At 44.6% G+C, this 23,369-nt stretch overlaps 1 protein-coding gene across 2 annotated transcripts in view; it reads left to right on the top strand.

Moving 5' to 3' along the window:
• Positions 1 to 23,369, top strand: part of LOC126293743 (carbonic anhydrase 2-like) — a 252,477-nt gene that overhangs the window by 58,422 nt on the left and 170,686 nt on the right. The window lies entirely within an intron of this gene.

The raw sequence follows: 23,369 nt of genomic DNA, 5'->3' as shown, positions 1-23,369 counted from the left end.
TTTCACCATCTATCCTTTGCAACTCGATTTTTGCATTCTTTTTGAAGTCTGATGGTATTTCATCTACCTCATACACAGTGACTGAACAAAAATATGGAAACCGCGGAAAATGCACGCGTGAAGGCAAATGTAGACGCTAATCAAGTGTGCAGGTTGCGCTTTTATACTCGATCACGAACGGTGCCCGAGCAATGTCCTCAGTTGTCTCAAGTGTCAGTCCTGTCAGAACAGTGTTCTGCGCAGTTGCGAGTGCTTTATGTCGGAGCTGAGTGAATTCGAACACTGGGCAAATAGCTGTTGCTCTTGTGGCGGGTGCTTCCGTAACCAAGGCAGCCGAAGTGTTTGGAGTTTCAAGAGGCGCCGTATCGAACATTTTCATCACGCTAGCAGCGGTTAAACAGTCAGCTGTATGGAAGCGTTAACGCCGAAACTTGCCTCCCATGCGTATGCGGCACCACTAAAGTTCGCTTGGAGGTAATGCGGCGCCAGCCACTTACGGCCGAGCAAAACGGTGACAGAGCTCCGGTCCCTTAAAAATTCGCTCGTTTACATTACGAAAAAAAACTGTACGCGACCGATTGGCAAAGTACAAAATGTGCAAGGAGAGGGAGTGAGTAATTGATCGACTTTTTTGCGACATGACTAGCTCGCAAAATATACGAGGGTCGGTCAAAAAGTAATGCCTCCCATTTTTTTTCTACTTAAAAAAATTAAGTTAAGTGAAAAATTTGAATTTGGCGCCATTCCTCAAACCTTCTTCTGCAATCCACTGCAGTAGTAACTTTCTGTGTCAACAGGTGGCAGCACAGCAGAAGTTTGTAAGATGGCCGACATCGATGTTCGTTTGAGACAGCGTTGTGTGATTGAATTCTTGAATGCAGAAGGTGAAACGCCCATACGCATTCATGAAAGACTGAAGAAGGTGTATGGTGTTGTGACAGTGGATGTCAGCACTGTTAGACGATGGGTTCATCGTTGTAAGGAAGCTGAAGGGCAAACACCGTTGACTGACGAAAAGCGGAGCGGCAGGCCGGTGAGTGCAGTGACTCCACACAACATTTAGCAAGTTCATGACATCATTCGTGGTGACCGTCGGGTGACTGCAGATGAAGTGTGTCGCATTATTTCTCTTAGTAAAGGCAGTGTGATCACGATTATTAAACAATTGGGGTACTCAAAAGTTTGTGCACGGTGGGTTCCAAGAATGTTAACCGATCAGAATAAAGAGGCAAGGAAAACAATAGCCTCCCAACACTTGCAGCGCTTCCGTTTGGAGGGAGATGAGTTTCTGAAAAAAATTGTGACCCGGGACGAAACATGGGTGCATTTTTTTGAACCCGAATCAAAGAGGCAGTTAATGGAGTGGCGTCACACAAGCTCGCCGAGGAAGAAAAAATTCAAAACTGTGCGATCGGCAGGGAAAGTTATGGCAACAGTTTTCTGGGATACAGAGGGTGTGATTCTGGTTGATTTTTTGGAGCAGGGATGCACAATAAATTCTGTTCAATACGTCACAACCCTCAAAAAACTTAAAGCACGTCTTCAGCGAGTTCGCCCAACATAATCAATGGCAGATGTTCTTCTTTTGCATGACAATGCAAGACCACACACCAGTCGTCACACCTCTGACGAGATTGTCAAAATTGGATGGGAAGTTTTGCCTCATCCCCCATACAGCCCTGACCTGGCACCATCAGACTTCCATCTGTTCGCGCCACTAAAAGAAGCTCATCGTGGGATTCATTTTGAAGATGAGGAGGCCGTCAAAACATCCGTGCGTCAATGGCTTAGGAAGCAGAGCTGTGATTTTTACCGTGCTGGGATACATGCCCTTGTTCAAAGATGGACCAAAACTGTAGAGATGGGCGGAGATTACATTGAAAAATGACAAAATGATCCTCAATGTTGTGGTTTTCAACCTATGTAATTGCATTTAAATTTCCTGACAATTAAACGTAGAAAAAAAATAGGAGGCATTACTTTTTGACTGACCCTCGTAATTATTTTGGTAGGTATGGAGAGCCAGGAATCTGCTCCAATACGTCTCTGTAAACAACGATTCGGGACTTGTTTTCCATGTATGTGTAGAGGTGTCCGGTTCTTGATTCACGCGAGCAGTCAATGTAGAGGTGTCAGCGCTAGAAACATGGGGTGCCCAGATGAGTAACTGCTACTTTTAACGTATGTACTTTACTATTATTTGTACTGATCGATAAGGCCCCTTCGCTCCTAGCTTCAGGCAGTGTTGGCTTCGGTCACACAGCTTGAGGCTGTTGCCAATGGGCATCACTGTGGGGGTCCGGATGGGGGTTTGTCGGGGACGGCCAGCTCGTCCCACGCGTCCCCCGATCTGACTAAGATTGTGGCTACCGGGATACTGCCCGCATTGAGACCGACCCCTCACCTGTGGTAAAGTGGGAGGTCGTCTCGAGGTGTGGCAGGGGGCGAAAGACATTCCGGAGGGCTCAACGGAAGGCCTCTCCAGTTTGTCTGACGAACCGGTTTCAGGCTCTGTCTCAGGCTGATACTGATGTTCGACCGGAGATGTCTGCTTGTCCTGTTCCAGAGGTTGCCCCTCAGTCTGCAAGATCCGGGCGGTCGCAGAGGGTGGGCTTACTGGTAGTTGGAAACTCCAACGTCAGGCGCGTAATGGGGACCCTTAGGGATATGGCAGCAAGAGAGGGGAAGAAAACCAATGTTCACTCTGTGTGCATAACGGAGGGAGTCATTCCAGATGTGGAAAGGGTCCTTTCGGATGCCATAAAAGGTACAGGGTGCACCCATCTTCAGGTGGTCGCTCATGTCGGCACTAATGATGTGTGTCGCTATGGATCGGAGGAAATCCTCTTTGGCTTCCGGCGGCTATCTGATTTGGTGAAGACTGCCAGTCTCGCTAGCATCTGCAGCATCGTCGACAGGACTGACTGTGGACCTTTGGTACAGAGCCGAGTGGAGGGTCTGAATCAGAGGCTGAGACGGTTCTGCAACCGTGTGGGCTGCAGATTCCTCGACTTCCGCCATAGGGTGGTGGGGTTTCGGGTTCCGCTGGATAGGTCAGGAGTCCACTACACGCAGCAAGCGGCTACACGGGTAGCAGGAGTTGTGTGGCGTCGGCTGGGCGGTTTTTGAGGTTAGATGGCCTCGGGCAAGTACAGAAAGGGCAACAGCCTGAAAGGGTGCGGGGCAAAGTCAGGACATGCGGGGACCAAGCAGCAATCGGTATTGTAATTGTAAACTGTCGAAGCTGCATTGGTAAAGTACCGGAACTTCAAGCGCTGATAGAAAGCACCGAAGCTGAAATCGTTATATGTACAGAAAGCTGGCTGAAGCCAGAGATAAATTTTGCCGAAATTTTTACAAAGGTACAGACGGTGTTTAGAAAGGATAGATTCCATGCAACCGGTGGTGGCGTGTTTGTCGCTGTTAGTAGTAGTTTATCCTGTAGAGAAGTAGAAGTGGATAGTTCCTGTGAAATATTATGGGTGAAGGCTACACTCAACCGAGCTAGGTTGATAATTGGCTCCTTTTACCGACCTCTTGACGCAGCAGCATTAGTGGCAAAACAACTGAGAGAAAATTTGGAATACATTTCACATAAATTTTCTCAGCATATTATAGTCTTATGTGGAGATTTCAATTTACCAGATATAGACTGGGACACTCAGATGTTTCGGATGGGTGGTAGGGACAGAGCATCGAGTGACATTACACGGAGTGCACTATCCGAAAATTACCTCGAGCAATTAAACAGAAAACCGACTCGTGGAGATAACATCTTGGACCTACTGATAACAAACAGACTCGAATTTTTCGACTCAGTAAGTGCAGAACAGGGAATCAGTGATCATAAGGCCGTTGCAGCATCCCTGAATATGGAAGTTAATAGGAATATAAAAAAAAGGGAGGAAGGTTTATCTGTTTAGCAAGAGTAATAGAAGGCAGATTTCAGACTACCTAACAGATCAAAACAAAAATTTCTGTTCCGACACGGACAATGTTGAGTGTTTATGGAAAAAGTTTAAGGCAATTGTAAAATGCTTTTTAGACAGGTACGTGCCGAGTAAAACTGTGAGGGACGGGAAAAACCCACCGTGGTTCAACAACAAAGTAAGGAAACTACTGCGGAAGCAAAGAGAGCTTCACTCCAAGTTTAAACGCAGCCATAACTCTCAGACAAACAGAAGCTAAACGATGTCAAAGTTAGCGTAAGGAGGGCTATGCGTGAAGCGTCCAGTGAATTCGAAAGTAAAATTCTATGTACCGACTTGACAGAAAATCCTAGGAAGTTCTGGTCTTACGTTAAATCAGTAAGTGGCTCGAAACAGCATATCCAGACACTCCGGGATGATGATGGCATTGAAACAGAGGATGACACGCGTAAATCTGAAATACTAAACACCTTTTTCCAGAGTTGTTTCACAGAGGGAGACCGCACTGCAGTTCCTTCTCTAAATCCTCGCAAAAAACGAAAAAATGGCTGACATCGAAATAAGTGTCCAAGGAATAGAAAAGCAACTGGAATCACGCAACAGAGGAAAGTCCACTGGACCTGACGGGATACCAATTCGATTCTACACAGAGAACGCGAAAGAACATACCCCCCTTCTAACAGCCGTGTACCGCAAGTCTCTAGAGGAACGGAAGGTTCCAAATGATTGGAAAAGAGCACAGGTAGTCCCAGTCTTCGAGAAGGGCCGTCGAGTAGATGCGCAAAACTATAGACCTATATCTCTGACGTCGATCTGTTGTAGAATTTTAGAACATGTTTTTTGCCCGAATATCATGTCGTTTTTAGAAACCCAGAATCTACTCTGTAGGAAACAACATGGATTCCGGAAACAGCGATCGTGTGAGACCCAACTAGCTTTATTTGTTCATGAGACCCAGAAAATATTAGATACAGGCTCCCAGGTAGATGCTATTTTCCTTGACTTCCGGAAGGCGCTCGATACATTTCCGCACTGTCGCCTGATAAACTAAGTAAGAGCCTACGGAATATCAGACCAGCTGTGTGGCTGGATTGAAGAGTTTTTAGCAAACAGGACACAGCATGTTGTTATCAATGGAGAGACGTCTACAGACGTTAAAGTAACCTCTGGCGTGCCACAGGGGGGTGTTATGGGACCATTGCTTTCCACAATATATATAAATGACCTAGTTGATAGTGTCGGAAGTTCCAAGCGGCTTTTCGCGGATGATGCTGTAGTATACAGAGAAGTTGCAGCATTAGAAAATTGTAGCGAAATGCAGGAAGATCTGCAGCGGATAGGCACTTGGTGCAGGGAGTGGCAACTGATCCTTAACATAGACAAATGTAATGTATTGCGAATACATAGAAAGAAGGATCCTTTATTGTATGATTATATGATAGCGGAAGAAACACTGGTAGCAGTTACCTCTGTAAAATATCTGGGAGTATGCGTGCGGAACGATTTGAAGTGGAATGATCATATAAAGTAATTGTTGGTAAGGCTGGTACCAGGTTGAGATTCATTGGGAGAGTCCTTAGAAAATGTAGTCCATCAACAAAGGAGGTGGCTTACAAAACACTCGTTCGACCTATACTTGAGTATTGCTCATCAGTGTGGGATCACTACCAGATCGGGTTGACAGAGGAGGTAGAGAAGATCCAAAGAAGAGCGGCGCGTTTCGTCACAGGGTTATCTGTTAAGCGTGATAGTGTTACGGAGATGTTCAGCAAACTCAAGTGGCAGACTCTGCAAGAGAGGCGCTCTGCATCGCGGTGTAGCTTGCTGTCCAGGTTTCGAGAGGGTGCGTTTCTGGATGAGGTATCGAATATATTGATTCCCCCTAATTATACCTCCCGAGGAGATCACGAACGTAAAATTAGAGAGATTCGAGCGCGCACGGAGGCTTTCCGTCAGTCGTTCTTCCCGCGAACCATACGCGACTGGAACAGAAAAGGGAGGTAAAGTGCCCTCCGCCACACCCCGTTGGGTGGCTTGCGGAGTATAAATGTAGATGCAGATGTAGAATGGGAACTGCAAGCGTTTAAACTTGCCGTTTGTTGGGATGATGGGAATTCATGGTAGGGTTAATACTGTGTCTCTCTTGACCCCACAGGTGATGGTGGAGGTCTGGACGGTGCAGCTTCTCAGGTGCCGCCAGGGCACAGAGGTGTGCATACAGGTTACGCATCAATAAGACAGGCACACCCACGTTCAGTACCAACTTGTGGGACGGCATCCCCCATAGCACTAATGAGTTTAGAAGCTCTACATGGCATGAAGTTTCGTCGTCGTCACTGTATCGACTGACGTGTAGGTGGTCACCTCACCAGGTACTTGAGCTATAATTTTTATATTCATGGCCGCGGGATACCCAGGGTAGCCGTACCAATTGAACCACGCTCTGCTACCAATTGGTAGGACTCCAGCACTTAACTTAGGATCCACCTCTTGTTCGCACTGACGGCACTATGAACAGTGGACGTTACATTTCAGATGTGTTGCGACCCGTGGCTCTGCCCTTAATTCGATCCCTGCAAAACCCTACATTTCAGCAGGATAATGCACGACCGCATGTTGCAGTTGCTGTATGGGCCTTTCTGGATACAGAAAATGTTCGACTGCTGCCCTGGCCAGCGCATTCTCCAGGTCTCTCACCAAATGAAAACGTCTGGTCAATGGTCGCCGAGCAACTGGTTCGTCACAATACGCCAGTCACTACTCTCGATGAACTGTGGTATCGTGTTGAAGCTGCTTTGGCAGCTGTACCTGTACACGCCATCCAAGCTCTGTTTGACTCAATGCCCAGGCGTATCAAGGCCGTTGTTACGACCAGAGGTGGTTGTTCTGGACACTGATTTCTCAGGATCTATGCACTCAAATTTCGTGAAAATGTAATCACATGTCAGTTCTAGTATAATATATTTGTCCAATCAATACCCGTTTATCAACTGCATTGCTTCTTTGTGTAGCAATTTTAATGGCCAGTAGTGCAGTATCCGTTGAAGACAGTGTGTTCAAAGGGGTCTCCGACACTTGTGTGCGTCCAGTGTTCTGTCTATGAAAAACGGGTCAATGAGGTGACGGTTCACTGTCCCACACCACATTTCCCATAAACGCTGACCTCCCACCTGACAAAACCAATGGGACTGTCAACAGGACATTGCTAATGTTTAAGTGGTTTACCTGGCTACGATTGGTAAATGTGGCTTCATCACTAAACAAGATACATCAAACATCTAGGATACCCTGTCTTAATGCCCAGGTGCATAAGTTAACACACTCCTCATAATCAGTTCCATGCAGCTCTTAATGGAAAGGGATGTGATTGGGATGGAACCTTATGCCGATAGAGAATGCGCAGGGCACTTGCCTGAATCGCGCTGCTTCCTCGTGCGATTTCTAGGGAGCTAACTTGCGGATCAAGTGCAACTGCAGCAAGAACGTTAATTCCCCCCTCTTCTGTCGTCACTCGTTTCCTTCTGCTACGTTCTCTAGGTATTACACTACCGCTTTCATGTAACTGGTTGAAGATGTTGATAATTGCCTAGATAGATTACGTTTATTGGGATGTTTGCTGCATAGACCGTACAGAACGAACTACATTCTTCCTACACGTTCCGTACACCATGTTCATGTCTGCTTTTCCTGCGTTGGTAAATCCCATCGTCCAGTCACGACCTACTGCCTGGACTGACACACACTGACTAGCAAGTCGCAATGAATTCACGGGACACACAAGCACACTGTAAGCAAACATAACTTCGTACCTAGCAACTATGCAGGTGAAACAAGTTAGCTGTGGCAATTATTCAAAATAGGATATCTCGTAAATGGCTTGCTCTGGAATCCTGAAAGAAACAACACTGAAATTCTAATTTACTCAGATTCTAGTCTGGTAATGTCAATACACATTGCTCGCTTTGAAAAACTGCCTGATTGTACAAAAAATACGCTTTCCAAGTCGTATTAAAATCTGAGTATTGGCTGAACAATATGAGAGCCTGAGTACCAGTCCATTCTGTGAAAACCGCACATGAACAGCACGTTCCATTTCCGCAATATCTGCGTGCAAGTTGTAGATAAATCACACTGTACATTCTTAACACGATACAGAATAACGTGCAAATATAAGTATAAAAGCTTATTTCATCGTTTTTATCTACATCTATATCCCGTAGTGGATACACCTGTTCCCGTGAGATCACCGAAGTTAAGAACGGTCGGGCATGGCTTGCACTTGGATGGGTGACCATCCAGGCCGCTATGCACTGTTGCCATTTTTCGGGGTGCACTCAGCCTCGTGATGCCAATTGAGGAGGTACTCGACCTAATGGTAGAGGCTCCGGTCAACGAAAACCATCTTAACGACTGGGAGAGCGGTGTGCTGACCACACACCCCTCCTATCAGCATCCTCAGTGAGGATGACACGGCGGTCGGATGGTCCCGATGGGCCACTTGCGGCCTGTTGACGGAGTGCTTTTATATACCACAAGCCACCTTACGGAGTGTGACCGAGGGTACTTTGAGTACCTTTTTCGCTGTCCCCTGTCCGCAGCTCATGGTCGTCCGGTAGCGTTCTCGCTTCCCGTGCCCGGGTTTCTGGGTTCGATTCCCGGCGGGGTCAGGGATTTTTCTCTGCCTCGTGATGACTGGGTGTTGTGTGATGTCCTTAGGTTAGGTAGGTTTAAGTTGTTCTAAGTTCTAGGGGACTGATGACCATAGATGTTAAGTCCCATAGTGCTCAGAGCCAATTGAACCATTTTTTTCGCTGTCCCCTTTTCCACTCGTGAATGGTTTGCTGGTGAGCCTCCGTGTGGGCTCCAATCTCTCTAATTTTGACTTCGTGCTGATCCCGCGGGATGTACCTAGGAGGAATCAGTGTATTTGTTGACTCCTTTGGATGTGTGCGCTCCCGGAATTTATCAGTAAATCACGCCTTGTTGAACGGCTGCCTTGTAGTGTCTGGCGCAGGACTTAGTTAATCATATGTCAGACGCTTTCGTGCTTACTGAATGAACCTGTGACGAAACGTGTTGCTCTTCTTTGGAGCTTCTGTGTTTTCTCTATCCATGCTATGTGGTGCGGATCTTATGCTGACGAGCAATATCGACCAGTGCGAGACAGTGGACAGGACCAATATTTTCGAAAAAGCTGCACGCGTGATGTGATTTTTCAGAAGGTCTTATCTCGTGTTCTGTTGGTTTCAGAGGCAAGGGGTCAAGTGCTGTGGATAGCCTGTGGCACAGTGATCATTTGTCTACGTATTGGAAGAACAGGTACTGTAGCTATGCTACAGCATAGCGCTAAAATTTAAGCGCTGTACACTTCCTTCGACCCAGGCAAATTGAGTAAATTGGTTGGTTCTCTTGCATTACGTGTGTTAGAGGGTGGACCTTAGATGGCTTATACAATAAAACCACCATTTGTTCATTGACAGTTTCTGAGAAAACCCCAGAAACCCATGATTTTTGGGTACGAGAAGCACCAATTGTGGGAACAGCCACTTCTATTACGTCTGTGCATGGTAGATTGTCGAAATTTTTACCATTAGTCCTTAAGATAATATCCTCGGAGAATGTCGAAACTTTCTTCGATATCAGTATCCGTTTCCGAGATCCTGAAGTTCAAAGTTACTGTAATTATGAATGTAGAATATGCACGTAAGTTCCTGTCTCAGGCGTAGACGTAGTTTTAACTGGCGTAGTGAAAATGTCACAAGGGTTGTTGCAGGGGTTGTAGGGACATTGCAAGGGTTCTGAGGTCTCCGGACTATGTACTAGTCAGCAAATTTCCATCAGTATTATTACTTCACGGCACGCTGCCTCTGTATGTTGGACACTTCAGACCTGTACAAATATGCCTAAAGTGGTAAAAACTGGTCTAAGAGGGTCTTAACGTGCCTGAAAAAGATTTTAAAATGACTGCCAAGTATTACATAAAACTGGAAAGACTCTAAATGCAATAGAATATTTCTAATAACATTTTTACTGCTTTAATATACGAGTCATAAGCAACGTGTTTTCGATAACTTGCAAACAGATGATCAAAGTATTCAGAAGAAAATGTAGAGCCAACGATCTTATTTTAACCTTATACTAAGCATAGTTATTTATTGTTGTTATGTATCAAAGTATATACATTTATCGACGAATATACAGGGTGTGGTAGATAAGTAATGAGACTCAGTCTAGAAAAACAAATTTATTGATCCAACTTGTACAAAACGTTAATATTCTTCAAAGTACTCGCCTTGGGCGTCGACACAACGTTGCCAGCGCGTTTTCCAAGCTTCATAGGCCCCACTGTAGTCCGTTTGAGTTATCCCAGTAAGTGCCTTCGTGACAGCACGTTGGATGTTCGGAATATCGTCGAAACGATGACCCTTCAGGCATCTTTTGACCTTCGGAAATAGGAAGAAATCAGGAGGACTCAAGTCAGGGCTGTATGGTGGCTGTGGCAGAACTTCAGCTCCAATTCGGGTCAAGTAGGAGGTCACGAGGAACGCTGTGTGCGACGGAGCGTTGTCGTGGTGGAGACGCCAGCGTTGAGCAAGGTCCTGTCGATTCCGTTTGACGGCTCTGTGCAATCGCTGAAGGACTTCTTTGTAGAATTCGGCATTGACAGTCTTCCCCTGAGGGACGAACTCTTTGTGTATTAACCCCCGCTTGTCGAAAACACAATCAGCATTGTCTTGATGCGGGACTTTGACATTCTTGCTTTCTTCGGCCGCAGGGATGCCGGTGTGTGCCACTCCGAGCTCTGGGCTTTCGTCTCCGGGTCGTACTGGAATGTCCACGATTCGTCGCCTGTTACTACGTTGTCTAAAAAGTCTGGATTATTTTCCAAATCATTCAACATCTCACGGCAAACGTCCGCTCGTTGTTGCTTTTGTTCGGCGGTGAGCACTCGGGGAACCAATTTTGCGCAAACTTTCCTCATCATCAAATCTTGCGTAACAATTTGGTGAACCGTAAATTTATTCACGGAGACCTCATCGGCGATCATTTTGAGACTTAAACGACGGTCGGAGTCCAGGAGTTCTTTCACTTTGGCCACCGTTTCATCCACACGGCTCGTTGAAGGGCGTCCAGATCGTTCCATGTCTTCAACGGATTCCCTCCCGTTTTTAAATTCATTAAACCACCGGAACACTTGAGCTCTTGATAGGGAGTCTTCTTTGTAGGCCTCCGTAATCATAGCAAAAGTTTCCAAAGCAATTTTGCCCAAGCAAAAGCAAAATTTGATTGCGTACCGCTGTTCTATCGAGCGATCCATCTTCAGCGTTTTCACAAGTGTCTCGGGCACACAAACAACGTAATACGCGAAGCTCGACCCTCACTGCACCAGAGCTCCGACGTGACTGCGAACCAGTTCTATTGTTAGCTCAGATCCCTCACCACATGACGTGACGTACAGGTGGAGACCGCCCTGCGAGCGACTGGGGCGCCGCGCGGCGGCCAGTCTCATTACTTATCTACCACACCCTGTAAGTGTAAAAACTTGACGCAACTGTAACATTCACACAAATTATAGAAATGTGTATATGATTATTCCACATATCCTCGTAAACCATTTGATCGACTTTAACCAAACTTGGGACACGCATCACATACTGTGTGCAAAGAATCTTTGCGGGTAAAAAATCCCCCTAAACACTTTAATCGATTTCAAACTCGGTACACATATTACTTAGTTTACTTAGTATATGGAAGAAACAGGATGGGGTAAGAAGCATCATCTCCTATTAGGATGGGGGTGATAAGGCGGAAAGAGATGGGGAGAGGAAGAGATGGACAGACAGAGAGGGGGAAGCAGGACATGGACAAGGAGTTAGGGAGGAAGAGATGTGCAGAGAGAGGGAAGAAGCAGATGGCGTGATACAACAATGCCAGGTACTCAGCTAGCTCGTTTTATACAGTATAAGCAGTGCACCCTGATGCAGAAGGGAAAAGAAGTTGAAACGTCCTCTTAGATAAATTACTGTGCTGATAAACCTCTTACATTATTTGATTTTCAAACAGCTCAGCAGAACTGAACGTACTCAGAGATTTCTTTCTTTACTTATTCTGATCAACACTAATCTGACACACAGTATTTTTAGCGCAACGCAATCTGACTTTCAATAATCCCTACAAAAGAATGGCCCTGACCAACATTAACCTATACCTTTCATGAATCACTTACTTCACAAAAATCTTCGTTACTCGAACTACTACAATACAGCGAGCGCCACTACTGCCAACTAAATAAAAGATTCAAACTACTGAAGGCACTAACTACTGATAGGCATAGTTAGCAAATGAAAGATGTTGATAGAGGACAAACAATTATTTACCTTAATAGTCATAATATATATAGCAGTTCATGGCATCCAGTCTTACAAATTTACCGTCTCGGTCCAGATCATCCGCTCTCAAAACTCCGCCATCTCACTCCCCACATCCTCCACTGCTGGCGGCTCACCTCCAACTGTTCAACGCCATGCGCTGTTAACAGCCAACTGCCCAACACTACAACATTACAACAATGCCAACCAGCCACAGACTGCACACAGCACAGTCAGTGACTTTCATACAGAGCGCTACATGGCGTTACCAACATAAAAACCTAAAACACAAAGTAACCAGCGGAAAAATGCACCCGTCAGAACACAAAAAAGGCTGATATGCTCCTCTTTAAATGACTGACAGAAAAGTGGGCAACCAGCTGCCTCAATCCCCACTCCACCCTCTTCACCAAAAATCTTGGCATGCGAACACATTAGCGCTATTTGTCATGAAGGAGAGCCGCAGAAAGACAGTGACAATGTGTGTGTATGTGTGTGTGTGTGTGTGTGTGTGTGTGTGTGAGAGAGAGAGAGAGAGAGAGAGAGAGAGAGAGAGAGAGAGAGGAAGCACAGATGGTGGCAGAGAGAAAGTGGCAGTGAAAGAGAAAAGGAGGTGGATGAAGACCATAGCAGTGGGAGCCAGAGAAAGATGGGCTATTGATAGTCTGTGATAAACAGTGACAGCAAGAGAGTTGACTGGAGATAGTAGCAGTGGGAGCGAAAGAGATAGGCCGCAGCAGAAATAAAAAGAGAGACGAGTGGAGACCGTGCACTTATATATAGGGGAGCGCCCAGTTTGGAGCGAAATTTTGAACGCGTTGGTATAGCGGAAAAAGTAAGTTGGATCTCCATGAGTTTTTGAGCTGCTGAGGTGTGGTGAAGACAGTGGTAGTGGGAAAGAAAGAAAAAAGGAGACAGTGTTAAGTGAGACAGGAGACAATTGCACCGCCATATACTGGAAACCAATGGGAGAAAACGCAGACAGTGTGAGAGAGACATGTGTAGACAGTTGCAGTGAGATGGGGATGCGGAGCATGAAGGCTCAACTACAAGGAGAGTCTAGATAAAAGTATTTACAGCATTCTTTGTTAAGAATGCGAATACATGCGCACACAAAAACTGTTGACTGGGAAAGGCGGGATGGGGAATCGGTCAGATGGTCGTACACTTTCCCGTCAGTCTTTAAAGAGGAACACATTCGCCTTTTTTGTGCTCCCACAGTACTGGTTGAATGAGTTTTATAATCTGCCTCTCTTGTGCGTGTGTTTATTTCCAGAGGATTATATCGTAAAGACGTTGAAAAGTGGTATTTTTGACGCTGTATGTTACATATTGATCTGTGTCTTATCACAGCTTACTTGTTAAAAATGTTCTTTAAAAGCTTCCGGCTCCAGACACGACCATGGCTGGCACATCACTACATGTGGCCTCTTGCCGTAATCATCTGTTTTGCAGCACTGGCGAGCTGTCATTCCTTTACTTTTCCGTAGGTACAATATGTGATCAAAAGTATTCGGACATCCCCAAAAACACACATTTTTCATATTAGGAGCATTGTGCTGCCACCTACTGCCAGACGCTCCATATTAGAGACCTCAGTTGTCATTAGACATCGTGAGAGAGCAAAATGGGTCGCTCTGTGTAACTCTCAGACTTCGAACGTGGTCAGGTGATTGGGTGTCACTTCTGTCATACGTCTGTACGCCAGGTTTCCACATTCCTAAACAGCCACAGGTCCACTGTTTTCGATGTGATAGTGAAGTGGAAACGTGAAGGGACACGTACAGCACAAAAGCGTACAGGACGAGCTCGTCTATTGACTGACAGAGACCGCCGACAATTGCAGAGGGCCGTAATGTGTAATAGGCAGACATCTATCCAGACCACACAGGACTTGCAAACTGCGTCAGGGTCCACTGCAAATACTATAACAGTTAGGCAAGAGCTGAGAAAACTTGGATTTCATGGTCGAGTGGATGCTCATAAGCCACGCATCACGCCGGTAAATGCCAAACGATGTATCCCTTGGTGTGAGGAGAGTAAACATTGGACGATTGAACAGTGGAAAAACGTTGTATGGAGTGACGAATCACAGTACACAATGTAGCGATCCGATGGCACGGTATGGGTGTGGCGAATGCTGGGTGAATGTCGTCTGCCAGCGTGTGTAGTAAAATTCGGAAGCAGTGGTGTTATGGTATGATTTTTGATGGAGGGGGCTTGCACACCTTGTTGTTTTGCGTAGCACTATCACAGCACAGGCCTACATTGATGTTTTAATCACCTACTTACTTCCCAGTGCTGTAGAGCAATTCGGGGATGGCGATTGCATCTTTCAACACGATCGAGCACCTGTTCATAATGCACGGCCTGTGGCTGAGTGGTTACACGACAATAACATCCCTGTAATGGACTGGCCTGCACAGAGTCCTGACTTGAATCCTATAGAACACCTTTGGGATGTTTTGAAACGCGGACTTCGTGCCAGGCCTCACCGACCGACATTGATACCTCTCCTCAGTGCAGGACTCCGTGAAGAAAGGGCTGCCATAAAACTTCCAGCACCTGATTGAACGTATGCCTGCGAGAGTGGAAGTTGCGATCAAGGCTAAGGGTGGGCCAACACCATACCAAATTGCAGCGTTACCGATGGAGGGCGTCACGAACTTGTAAGTCATTTTCAGCCAGGTGTCCGGATACTTTTGATCACATAGTATAGTTCTTCCACAGTTTTTCGAATTTCTCCCACTATGTCCCCATTTTCTTTTTTTTACGTATACAAACGCTACTTGCAGTGTTCAGTTATACGGCCTACAACCAGTGAGTTTGCTTTTTTTCTGGATTACTTACGATATTTTTTAAGTGGCAATGCTAACGTCAAGTGCCATCCCAACGTTGGGAGACCATACTGTCCCAATGGCCAACAGTTAAATTAGCAATGTGAGTATTTCACGCTATCTTCTTCTGGTTTAGGTACCTATCATTTTTATTAATTTGCTTCTATTACAAATTGTATGTTGTGGTAGATTTTTCGCCTGATGATGTGACTCCAGTATCGCGAAACGACCGTGTAGAATTTTAGATTATCAGCGGCTTCCAGAAATTATTTTCTGTGCTGTTAATATGTGCTGTTAAAATTACTATTGAGATTAGTATGAACTCGATGTGATACTGCTTTACTTTCTTTTGCAATACTGAGTTCAAATGTTCAAATGTGTGTGAAATCTTATGGGACTCAACTGCTAAGGTCATCAGTCCCTAAGCTTACACACTACTTAACCTTAATTATCCTAAGGACAAACATACACCCATGCCCGAGGGAGGACTCGAACCTCCGCCGGGACCAGCCGCACAGTCCATGACTGAGTTTAATTCGTCGTATGACATCCGACAAAGCTATTCCTCAAACTGAATTTTACTGAACTGGAGATCAGGCAAATAATTTTTTCAAATATATGAACTGTGAATACCGCTTTATGACTTCAGTCTTACATCAGGATATGAGTCATGTAGAAACTTAACATTTACTCCTCCTGAGACTGAAGTGAACAGAAAGCTCGCACTTCAGAGCACAGACGTCACTAATCTGGGGCCGGGAAGCAGACTACACGCAGTGCAAGGCACGATACTGTTGTTCGACAATGGTCCGCAACCGTCGTTTTGTCGTTTGAATTGATAGAAAATTTTCTGGGCGCAGGTAGGCCATTTCGAAGTGCGGGCTCTAACTTGCCACACCACTTTCTGACAATTCTTCCGAACCGTAAGCTAGGTTTCCTTCTAACAAGGATGAGAAAATCTGAAACTTCCTGGGAGATTAAAACTGTGTGCCGGACCGAGACTTCTCATTCTGGAAACATCCCCCTGGCTGTGGTTAAGCCATGTCTCCGCAATATCCTTTCTTTCAGGAGTGCTAGTTCTGCAAGCTTCGCAGGACAGCTTCTGCAAAGTTTGGAAGGTAGGAGGCGAGATACTGGCAGAAATAAAGCTTTGAGGTAGAGCACTTGCCCGCGAAAGGCAAAGTTCCCGAGTTCGAGTCTAGGTCCGTCACACAATTTTTATCTGGCAGGAAGTTTCATATCAGCGCGAGCAGTTCTAGGCGCTACAGTCTGGAACCGCGCGACCGCTACGCTCGCAGGTTCGAATCCTGCCTCGGGCATGGATGTGTGTGATGTCCTTAGGTTAGTTAGGTTTACCTAGGAGACTGATGACCTCAGAAGTTGAGTCCTATAGTGCTCAGGGTCATTTGAACCATTTTTTTAGGTCAACTTGAATTTTTATTTCTGTAGAAATAGAATTATTATTCCCTCACATGAATTTTACCTTACTAATCAATTACAAGTGTGTGTGTAACATTTGATTTGCATACAACTATTTTCGATCAGTTATCAGAACAAGAGTTTCAAAAGAGTTTTGCTCTCTCAAAAGCCACAGAGTAAGGAATGGACGCAAGGCAGAAAACAAAGGGCGAGCACAATGCCCTCTTACAGACACCTCCATAAGCATCATGTCTGGCGCATCGCTTACCTGATAATTCATTAACAATGTAGTACAAGATTCCTCTAGTGAGTCTGTCTGCCATCTGTATTAACTTCCATTACCTTTATGCAGTCGTTTCGCTGTAAATACCTCGGCGCGTGTACTCCTGAATACACTGAGGCGCCAAAGAAACTGGTATTGGAATGCGTATTCAAATACAGAGATATGCAAATAGGCAAAATACTGCAATGCGGTCGGCAATGCCTGTATAAGACAAGTGTGTGACGCACTTGTTAGGTCGATTACTGGTGCTACAATGGCAGGTTAACGGGAGTTAGTTTGAACGTGGTGTTATAGTCGGCGTTCGAGCCATGGGACACAGCATATCGGAGGTAGGGATAAAGTGAGGATTTTCCCGTACGACCTATTCACAAGTGTACGAAGAATATCAGGAATCCGGCAAAACATCAAATCTGCGATATTGGTGCTGCCGGAAAAAGATGCTGCAAGAACGGGATCATCGACGACTGAAGGGAATCGTTCAGCGTTACAAAAGTGCAACCCTTCCACAAATTGCTGCAGATATCAATGGTGACCGGCAAGTGTCAGCGTGCGAACAATTCAACGAAACATGATCGATATGGGCTTTCGGAGCCGAGGATCCACTCGTGTACCCTCGATGATTGCACGACACAAACCTTTAAGCCTCTCTTGGGCCCGTCAACACCGACATTTGACTGTTGATGAATGGAAAGATGTTTGCCTAGTCGAATGAGTCTCGTTTCAAATTGTATCGAGCGGATGGTTGTGTACGGGTATGCAACTTCATGAATCCATGGAGCCTACATGTCATCGGGGGACTCTTCAAGTTGGTGGAGGCTCTTTAGTGGTATGGGGTGTGTGCAGTGACATGGGACCCCTGATACGTCTAGATACGACTCTGACAGGTGACACGTACGTAAGCATCCTGTCTGATCACCCGCATCCATTGATGTCCATTTTGCGTTCCGACGGACTTGGGCATTTCCAGCAGTACAATGCGACACCTCACGCGTTCAGAATCGCTACATAGCGGCTCCAGAAACACTCTCCTGAGTTAAACACTTCCGCTGGCCACCAAACTCCCGAGACATGAACATTATTTGTGCATATCTGGGCTGCCTTGCAATGTGTTGTTCAGAAGTGGATCTCCACCTCCTCGTACTCTTACGGATTTATGGAGAGCCCTGCAGGATTCATGGTGTCAGTTCCCTCCAGTACACTACTTCAGACATTAGTCTAGTCCATGCCACGTCACGTTGCAGCAATTCTACGGGCTCGCGGGGAGTTACACGATGTTAGGCAAGTGTAGCAGTTTCTTTGGCTCTTCAGTGTATTTTGTGGATGCAGCTGCTCTCAATGATTATTTTGCAATAATGTAATCATACAACATTGTGGTTTCCTAAGTATTTCCGAGATACTATACATTCGTTAGCGTTGGGGGTGAATTGCCACTTCCTGCATCAATCGTTGATCCTCTGCGGCTCTTCCAGCATTTCACCAGAATTTCCTAGCATCGCGACTTCGCTGTATACATCAGCATCATCCACTAAAAGCCACGCGAAGCTTCTGACGTTATCCACTAGGACACTACAACACTTCCCTGAGGTATGGACGAAGTTACTTTTACGTCTGAAAATTTCTCCCCGTTGCAAATGCCACACTGTGTTATGTTTGCCACAAACTCTTCAGTCCAGTCAAGCAGCTGATGTGACATTCCGTACATTCGTGTTAAAGAACTAACATTAAAAACTTTGAATCGGTACATCCCGTCTCCTCTATCATCGCTCCCCTGTCTAAATCTTTCCGATCGCTGCACACACACACACACACACACTCAAAAGTTAATGAAAGATTCTTACCGAGCGCTGTTTCCAACTTCCAAAGACAGTACTACAGCTTAACCTTGAGAAACAGTGTCGGCAGTATGTGGTAATTCGCAACAGATAACTCCCGCGCAGAAACTACTGTACTTCAAGGCAGTTTTTCCAGCTTGTCGGCTTCCCTGCTTGCGCACCAGAAGGAAAGGAAAGTACGGACTCTTGAATAGATCGTCCGGCACACAATTCCCTACCACAAAAGGATAGCTGTTCTCTAGCCCTACGTTCATTCCGAACTTACTTCTGGATTAATTGTCAACTCAGCTGAGCATCCGAAAGCACGCCATTAATCAATCACTCCGAGAAATCATGACAGCGGTCGCATGATTTCGTGGCGCCTGACCTTGATGGATTCTAGTCGGCCGATAGCAACAGCACACAGGGGTCTTTGATACAAACAATTTGTCCAAAATTATTTTCTTACATTTTCTGCACTTTGAGACCATATACAACATATTTTGCGGATAATAATGGTTTGGCACATTTGATAGAAATGAAACAAAATTATGGTATGTTTATTACATTGTTTAATTCATAATTAGAAGACGATTAGTTATTCATATGATGCGTCCCAGCCTTACTTATCTTAGCAGTTTGCTTCACTGGAGACCTCCTCTTCTTCATTTTCGGCTTGAGGGACCTGCCTAACGCCTTCTTCACGTGGGAGAAGTAAATGTAATGTCTCTGCTAAGAAAGGTTTGCTGCTTTCCCTTGGCGTCTGTCCATACCTGTTATCGGTGGATCAGATGTCAGTAGTAGCCTGTTTAGTATATCCAAATTGCGTGCTTCCCGTGAGAATTTCCTGGCAAAACTTTGTCTGTACATACGGAAGTGCCTATTGCGGCTGCGTCTTCTGATAAACTGCCTATGGATAAGAGTGCATGTTCGATGACAGTTCGGCCATGCACCAAAATCTTGTGAACTGTGGGACACACAGGATACCATGGATGTAAATCACCATACATTCTTGCAGTTTCAGCAGTATACGCAGAAAATTTGCCTATGTCTATCTTAATCCACTGGAAATAGTTTCTAGAATTACCTTGAATCGGTAGATGAGTTGCAGATCGACACCTGTTATTTCTGCAGATGTTTCAAGGTCTGCAATAAACGTTCTGCTGGTATTTCCATCATTGCTATTTCCATAGCCTGGCTTGGGAACATCAGCTATTAATCCTGATCGATTTCTAAATTTCTCTTGTATGACTTTCTCCCTCTCTTGAGCAATTTCCCTTTCCTTTCCTTTTTTGAACGAATTTGCCATTTCTTGACGTTTACTTTATATGACAAATGCAGCAAAAATTCGACAAATCTAATTGGGGCATGGATTACAGACAGACCGAGCCGAAGAGATTCTGTGTTTCTCTCTTTGATTTTTGACAAATCACTGACGTCTTTTAAGGCAGCGTTGCAAATGCAGACCTTTGTATCTACCATGGACATCAGCGATGTATGTTTTATGGATAAATCACCCTCTGATCTTGAAATCCTTGTTTCCTGTAATCTTTTAATTTGACTATTGATATAACCTATTTCTTCATTAGTAACGTCACTTGTTTCATGAATAAATCTAATTCTTATTGGTCTGCAATACTGATGGCGTGGGATTTTTCCATAGAATGAGGTCTTTGTTCTTGCAACTAATAAATTGAAGAGGCACTAAACATGACTGAAATATGTTCGAATCAGAATCACGGCTGTTTTCAAATTTTTATTCAAACTGAACTTGCTGTGAACCACCACAACCCCATTTATAAATAAGTTCCAATGAATCTATGTCACCATATGGAAAATTACTTAAAATCTCCTCTACATATGACTTTAATCGCTCACTCGTGTGATTAAGCAAGGCTTGCAAAAATGGTTCAAATGGCTCTGAGCACTACGGGACTTAACATCTGAGTTCATCAGTCCCCTAGAACTGAGAACTACTTAAGCCTAACTAACCTAAGGGCATCACACACATCCATGCCCGAGGCGGGATTCGAACCTGCGACCGAGCTGGAGCGCCTAGAACCGCTCTGTCTCAGCGGCCGGTCAAGGCTTGCAGTTGAATCTCCGCGCATGTGGCAGTCACATGATAGGATTCAGTCACTGGGTAGCACTGCTTTTCAGATTATTTAATGCCACTGTAACAGGGGTAGACCTCCTTAGCACCTGTTCGTATTATTTCGTATTGTTTCCTTGTCAGCGAGGCTTTCACAAAGACAGATAAGGCTTGGATAGGTGGAAGTCGTGTTGTTTCTTGTAAGTCTCTTCTGCGAATGCGGTCTAATGCTTGTCTGTATTTAGCTCCTCGTGTAGGGGATGAAGCAATATCTTTCACCATTTTGGAACCCTCCACATTTCCAGATTCTCGAAGCATCATTTGACTAGTATACGTTACTTCTGTGGCTTGAAAATGTTCTCTCAAGTGCTGTGTTGCAAAGAATTTCAATGGTATTTTGCAGCCAATTATGATTCTTTTTTTAAGAAGTTACTTTCAACTTTATGTGAAGCAAGCCATCTTTAATTCTGACTTGATGTATGACAGTTTATGTTTAAAATTTTTCTTTTCTTCGTCAGGGAAAGTAGGGTCTGATAATATATAATTTTCCATAAAATCCATTTTGTTTACGAAATTGTTTCCAGATCACCTCTTCATAATGTCGTAGAGACCTTTTCTTGTGATAATTTTGTGGCTCGAAGGACCTAGGATAACCACAAATTTAAAGTAAATAAATCATATCAAATATATCGGCGGTATTCCGCGGCTACGTTCTACAGTGCCCAGTAGACAAATAATTTTTCTATTAACTGTATTTAGATTTATGCAGTGAAACACCCTGAACTATAACAAAACCTTTACATTGTTGTACTTACAAAATATATTTTCTTTGCTTCACAGGTTAACTTTAAACAATTATTACTAATCAAAATACTCAATACTATAAATGACAACAATTATAAATAACAGTACATCCCCTGATGGTTAGAATCCATATCGATTTTCACCACGTTTCAAGTCAGAACATACGTTAGAACAGCAACAAACACAGAGTTATCAAGCCGAATGAGAAGCTTCACGTGCGCTAGCAGCGATACGTAGATAAAGACAACACAATGTTGCGTCAACACTGCCCCATCTATTTGACCATCACACGACATGGCGAATTGCGAGAATTATTCTCATTTTAAATATGAACTTTTGGCCAGATTTTAGGGCGAAATACCCCTGTGTGCGGTGGCTGCATTCTCGTTTTCGATACACAAGCAGCTGCAATCGTTTCAGCGCGGAAGCGCTGTAGAGAATCTAGATTGTAGAGAATGAAATGCCGCGCACAGAATCGCGGTTTGGGGAAGCCCTGGTGCTGGGTTCCTATTTGAGCTAGCGACATGGGGTAAAAAAGTTTTGGTTTAAACCAGACCAGCGGCAATTTGTATAGCCACTCAAACGTCTTACTGTAGCTATGTTATAGCATATTAAGCAAGATTTGAAAGAGGCTGGCGCCCAGTCAAATCGTGTGAATCGATTAATTCCTTTTGCAAAAGATTTTAATTAGGCTGAAATTGATCCTCAGCTAAAGGAACCATTTGCATGAACTCCGTTCGGAAATTTCGTGCAAAATCATGCAAAAAAAATGTTTTTCTGGGAAGTTTTGGGAGCGCCACAATTCTACCCTTTAAACTTGTACGAATAGGTTCAAACTTTACACGAAGATAGATAAATGGATAAGTCAAAACAGTCTTTTTAACCGGTAATCTTTATCCCTTGTCGAGATACGACGGTATAAAGTCGAAGTAAATGTAGCACGTAAAATCCGTTCTTACGTGAACTGAATTCGCGGAAACGGTTTAAAGTGAAGCAAATGAATTTTTAAAAAAATGCATTCTTACCATAAAATTTAAAACTCAGGTTGAAGAATCTAGCTTCATTCACATTTTACGCGCAAAAAACGTGCTTTTGTGACTATTTTAACGCAGGGCGCTTCTACGTTTCAACCTTGCGAATTGGTTCAAATTTTGTAGGAAGGTGGTCTCATACATGGGCGTCCCGTTGCTTTGTGCAGCTTTATCCGTTAGCACGATATAAACATGCTGACATGTTCGCGCTTTTTTACGCCTTAACCCTACTTCAGTGAGCTCTGTTAGCTGCAATGAGTTGGTAAACCTGCATTTGCAGTTTATAGGCTAAAGTCGCTGATCTTGGGCCCAAAACCCAGAATATTTGCTAGCCACAGTAAACAGTACATAATATATGGGTGAAGATTATACATTTAATAGCTAAAATAGTTTTTCTAAGGGTATAAAATTTCTGAGGGTGGCATAGTTCCTGGGGAAAAGCTAAAACCATTTTTTTATTTCTCTTTTTCTGGGGGGGGGGGGGGGGGGGGAGGGCGACTGATTTTTTTTCCCTGAGGGGACTCTTTGTCCCCCAAACCCAACCCCTGCCACATATATGGTGATGGGTATAAGAACAAATACACAAATTGATGTGCTTCTTGAGAGTAGGATGCATCTAAAATAGGAAGTATCGAGAGTGGAGGTGAATCTATAAGATGAAGTATCGCAGAGTGGAGATGCATGCATCCTAAACTTTAATGACGCATTCTGACAATGCACGACATGACAAATGCTTTGTTGGACGGCGTGATGGCATGGGTCATGCTATATGACATGACATCATGTATCAGATT

The sequence above is a fragment of the Schistocerca gregaria genome, chromosome 10, assembly GCF_023897955.1.
Source record: "Schistocerca gregaria isolate iqSchGreg1 chromosome 10, iqSchGreg1.2, whole genome shotgun sequence".
In the NCBI taxonomy this organism is placed as follows: Eukaryota; Metazoa; Arthropoda; class Insecta; order Orthoptera; family Acrididae; genus Schistocerca; species Schistocerca gregaria.
Note: the sequence above shows the minus strand (reverse complement) of the source record. Positions and strands in the feature narration are given on the sequence as shown.